Source organism: Gallus gallus, chromosome Z (genome assembly GCF_016699485.2).
Source record: "Gallus gallus isolate bGalGal1 chromosome Z, bGalGal1.mat.broiler.GRCg7b, whole genome shotgun sequence".
Classification (NCBI taxonomy): domain Eukaryota; kingdom Metazoa; phylum Chordata; class Aves; order Galliformes; family Phasianidae; genus Gallus; species Gallus gallus.
This window is the reverse complement of record NC_052572.1, coordinates 24236117-24242116: the sequence shown is the minus strand read 5'-3', so window position 1 is coordinate 24242116 and position 6000 is coordinate 24236117.

Sequence of the window (6000 nt, the reverse complement as noted above, 5' to 3'; positions counted from 1 at the left end):
TCTATAACAAAGTGCCATCTTTTGCATTGTAAAAACACTTAACAATCCCAAATATTGAGAATAATCCTCAGCACAAATAGGGTGCATGTGATGTTATGCGTGGGCACATGTGTGTATGTGTGTACAGGTCTGTAAGTATAACATACAAAAAACATATGTATGTATGCATTGGTATGCATAGACACACACACACACATATATATATTATAGATTGTTCATTATGATGCTGCTTATCAAGTATACAAAAGCTGTCAATATACACCTAGAACTAGGTTAGCTCTGATGTCGTCAGGCAGTTGGATTTAGTCTTCTTTCTATGTCCTTTCCAACTGAACTGTTCTAATAATCTAATCTAAACTTTCTTCCTCATATCTTTCTACATATACTGCTATATTTTATGCATTTGATATAAGCAGAAGTAAAATTAGCCCAGTAATTCATAAACCGATAAATAGAAGATAAAATGAACTTCAGCTGAAGAACTTTGTAAAAACAGTAATTAATTTAAATGTTTATAAAGCAGCAGAAGTCAGAAATGTTTCAGGAGATCATTTCCTATATGGTGATTTCTGTCCAAATTGCTGTACTTTTGTACCACTATTTTGATTTTAAAAACAGAGACTTCTGTAAAATATTACTGTCCTTTTACAAGTTGATTAGGTTTGGTTCTTAAAGCTATGTCACCCCAATGGTAAAATAAATTTGGCTTCAGCTGGGCTTTTTATGCATGTTTTCTCATTCTGAAAGCAAAGTATTCTTAACTAAAATAATGTCAGAAAGAAAACTACAAATTGAAGACCTGCAAAGAACAAATGGAAAAGGCATTCAAAACAAACACTGAATGAATGATACTGCCCAGGAAAAAAAAATAAAAATAAAAATAAAAGGATAATCTTAAAGCATTAAAAAACGTGAACAAAACATTACTAGACTTGTTTAGCAACTTATTTTTCTGTGCACAGTTTTATAGTATGGGGACAACAGCACACCAGGAAGGAGTGCAAAACAAACATCAGAAAGCAAGAGTGTGAAGTATCTAGTCATGTTAGTGAGCAGTTAGTCACGTGAATATTTAATTATAGCTCCTTATGTGAGTAATTGTTCACTGGGAGGAACAGTGTATCAAGTCTGGCCTTCAAAGATTACATGGTAATTCTGGGTTTGTGAATGTTAATAAATCACCAGAATGATATCTCTTTGTGTGTAGGTGTTGTATATAGCTTGATTCAGATAATTCTAGGATAGGTGGAAAGAAAGCCAGAGTTTGACTTATGCCTTCTCCAGCTGTGGCCACATTTGCTTCATAGCAGATTAGTTGTACATTTTGGATTTATGTTGGTGACTCGCCCAGAGTTTTAGACAAACCACTAGAAACCTTCTTTTTCTTTAAATTAGAAGCTTTTTAATGGAAAGACTGTACAGGCACTAAGAACCTTTCCCTATTTTTGAAATCCTTTATCAGATCATATTTTAAACAAGACAGTCCTTTGGAACGTGTTATTTGTGCACACTGACACACATACACTCTACCAGATTTACAGCACAAATCTATACCTTCCAAAAAGCAAAAATCTCTGCTCATTTCAATGCAATGAAGGTTTGGCTGCCTATCCTTAAGTATAAAGCAGCTCAAGGGTTGCACTCCATCACAACACTCATAACCTACCCATAATTTAACTGCGAACTGATGGACCCTTTTTTCTGGCATGCTGTAGTAGTAGTAGTTGGAGCTGGAGTTCATGACTGCACTTAGGATGTTTGTAAATTAGAAGTAACCTACAAAGCAAAGATAGTATGAAATCTCCCACTGGGAATGATGAAAATTGGAAGCAATGACCCTTACTTTTAGCTTTATTGTGATTACAGCTTTTGCTTATACACATGAATATTCAATGCCAATTTGGCTCCTACACTTGATGTACAGGTCGTACCACTATGTACAACATTTGTCATATTTTCCAGCGGCACACGGAAGACAGTCTCATTAGGGCTCAGTAGTGCCAGATATTGTACGAGTATATAAATACATGTAGAAACTACAAGACTGAGATTTTGTATTTTGCCACAGAATTTAGTACTCATTTTCACCCTTTTGCCCCAGATTTGCATTACTTTTATATCCTTTTGTACAGAGAAAAGAAGAGTGATTAAATTCTATAAATACTATCAGTTACAAGACAGGGCTAAATGCCTGTTCAAGGAATCACCTACTCCTTCACCTGGAAATCCTAGACCAGATCCTGCATTCTTCTCTGTGTCTTTTGATTACTAAAGTTTGTTGGAGTACTGCCATTAATTTCAGTGTGAAAAGCCATAAGGTCTTAGACTTTATGAAACTGCCTACAGTTCAAAGTGATAGGTAGGCTTAATGAGATCAAGATTTGGCCTGTAATTTTTATTTCTTTGAGCTGAATGGTCTCTTACAAAAGTAGCATTCAACAACGGCATGCTCCATTGCAGATATGTTGGTCCTAGTTCTCCTTTTGTGAACTGTGGTCAACCAGCTATTCCATTGATGTCAGTGGAGATACTCCAGGGGAAAGTGACATCAAGAGGAAATTTCAACCCCGCTTTTAGGAGAAAAAGATTTTCTGTGGACCTTGAGGTGACCAGATGGACCAATTACAACATGCCTGTGGTACCTGCTAACCTCATGAACCCTTTTGAGTCATTGTTTTGTAGAACTTTTTTATATTATTATTTTGAGAGGTAACATTTTAGGCTTATAAACAAGTATAAACATGTTCTCTTTATAAATGCAGTTTTTGACATTAAAAAGCACTGCAATTCAATATACTCTTTCTCAGTGATGTAGTACCAGTGTCAGCTTTTGGTAAGAATAGAGGAGAGAAGAGGAAAGAAGCTAGGGGAGGGGAACTGGAGGGGTGAGGTGAGGAGTGAAGAAGAAATAATGAGCTCCCAAAGAACTAGATAGTCATGAAATCATCTGTCTTTTAATATTTAAATAATTAATATTTAAATTAATATTTAAATAATATTAGGTTCGGTGTCAAATTAAAAGACTTCCAGAAATGGGGTCCTGAAAGAGCCTTCATATGTGGTTTTATTAAAGGTTCAAAATCTCTCAAGATGGGTCTGGAAGAAGAAAAGAAGAGGGCCTGGACTCTGAAGTCCTTTATGTTCAGAGTGTTAAATCAAGGAAAGACTCCTAGAGGTGCTGAATCAATTACAAAAATTCCAGGAAAATCCGATTCTTTCAATTAACTTGATGCAGAATGAATGTTTACACAAGGCACCCTTAATGTGTTTACTGATGGTTATTTCCTTCCACTTCTAATAACAGACTTCATTGTAGGCCATAGTCAGGCACCCACTTGCATAATTGTATATTTTGTACAGATGTACTTGTTAACTCTTGTTATCGTTCTATTTTCAAAATATGTTTCTTATGACTTGATTCTGATCTCTGATCAATTTATATGTGGATTCAAATAATGGAAGAATACATGAAATGAAAGAACCCCAAAATCTTCTGTGGAATTTCTCTACTGGTCTCAGAATTAATTTGTTTTGTCTCAGAAATTCAGTAGGAAAAGCATGGTCCCTTTGTAAGATTTCAGAAAGTTAAGAATGAATAAATTATCGAATCATAAAATGGTTTGGGTTGGAAGGGACATTTAAGATCACCTAGTTCCAACCCCCCTGCTCTAGGCAGGGACACCTCCCTGTACACCAGGTTGCTCAGAGCACCTTCCAGCCTGGCCTTGAGCACCTCCAGGGAGGAGACATCCACAACATCTCAAGACAACCTGTTCCAGTGTTTTAACACCCACACAGTAAAGAATTTCTTCCTAGTGCCTAGTCTAAATCTACTCACTTCCAGATCAAAACCATTTCCCTTCATTCTGTCGCTACAAACCCTTACAACATGTCTCTGCACAGCTTTCCTGTAGGCCCCTTCAGGTACTGGAAGGCATGTCCAGTACCTGACCCATAAGATCCCCATGGAGCCTTCTCTTTCTAGGCTGAAGAGCTCCAGCTCTCTCAGCCTGTCTCAGCTCCAGCCCTCTGATCATCTTTGTGACCTCCCCTTGGACCCACTCCAACAGCTCCTTGTCCTTCTTGTGCTGGGGGCTCCAGAACTGGAAGCAATACTCCAGGGTGGAGTCTCATGAGAGCAGAGTGGAGGGGGGGGCAGAATCACCTCCCTCAACCTGCTGGTCACACTTCTCTTGATGCAAGGTTCAACACTCTTGGATACTATATGCATGATTGTGATATCCCCAGGAGGGCTGTGGATTCATGCATGAGTGAATGATCAGATAATTTAAATGATTCATTTACAGATTTTTAGTTATAAGAGATGCTGTTGAGGATATCTTTGTTTAAAAGGTGACTCTAGCATCATTTCATTATGTTTTCATGTAATTTATCTAGTCCCAAACAACACACCCCTGGGACCGCAAGTGCAAATGAGTAGTTCCTGAAATACAGGGTTTTTTTTTTTTTTTGCACAACTCAGTATAATTCAGTACTGGCTTTCAGATAAGATGAACAGGTGTTTTACATTTTTTCTTCAGAATGAAATAAAGCATCAATTACGAGCCCTGTCCTAGCTTTATAAGGGATTTACACCAGTCAATCATGTGACAATACTAACTGCTATTTGTTTTTGTTTTGTTTTAAAGAAGCAGATATGTGTAAGAAGCAAAACTGATGATATGCATTAAGGGATACTCAATGTAAGACACTAACAAAATAAATTAAGTTATAGCAGTTTTCGATATTCTAGACCATATCACTACACCCATAGAAGAAACTGTTTTCTCAAGTCACATTAACTTGTATTTCGTAGAATCACAGAATCATAGAATGCTTAGGTTGAAAGGGACCTTAAAGATCATGTAGTTCCAACCCTCCTGCCCTAGACATGACTGACACCCACCAGATCACGCTGCCCAGGGCTCCATCCAACCAGACTTTGAACTCCTTCAGGGATGAAGCATCCACAGTTTCTTTGGGCAGCCTGTGACAGTGCCTTACCACTCACTGAATAAAATAATTCTTTCTGACATCCAACTTAAATCTCCCCTCTTTTAGTTTATACAAGTCTCCCTTTTCCTATCACTACTAGACCATGCAAAAAGTTGGTCCACTTCATGTTCATAAGCTCCCTTCAAGCACTGGAAGGCTGCAGTGAGGTCTCCCTGGTGCCTTCTTTTCTCCAGGATAAACAAGCCAAAATGTCTCAAACTTTCTTCATAGGAGAGGTGCTCCATCCTTCTGATCATTGTGGCCCTCCTCTGGACCTGCTCCAACATCTCCCTGTCTTTCTTGTGCTGGGAACCCTAGACCTGGATGCAGCATTCCAGATGAGGCCTTATGACGGCAGAGTAGAGGGGGACAATCACCTCCCTCTCTCTGCTGGCCATTCCTCTTTTGATGCAGACTAGGATATAGCTGGCCTTGCAGGCTGAAAGCGCACACTGCTGGCTCATGTCCAACTTTTCATTCACCAGAACCAGAACCCTGGAGGACACGACTTGTGACTGGCCTCCATCTAGGCATAGAGCCATTGACCATAATCAACCAACTCCTTATCCACCGAATAATCCACTCTTTAAATCCATATTTCTCCAGTTTAGAAATAAGGATGTGGCACAACACCATGTCAAAAGCCTTGCACAAGTCCAGTCAGACAGTATCAGCTGCTCTTCCTTCATCCACAAATTCTGCCACTCCATCCCAAGACACAATGCTGCCAGATAGGTCAGGTACAAGCTGTTCTTCATGAAGCTATGCTGACACCCTCAGATCACCTCCTCATCTCACATGTATCTCAACACCTCTTCCAGGAGAATCTCCTCCATGACTTTCCCAGGTGCAGAGTGGCTCGGCGGTCACATCAGCCAGCTCCTTCAGGACCCTGGGGTGCATGTCACCTGGACCCATAGACTTGTACACGTATTTATCAACTTTTACCTTCATCTGTCTTATTATCAACAAATAATTGAGTGTTGTGAGATACACTCTATTTTT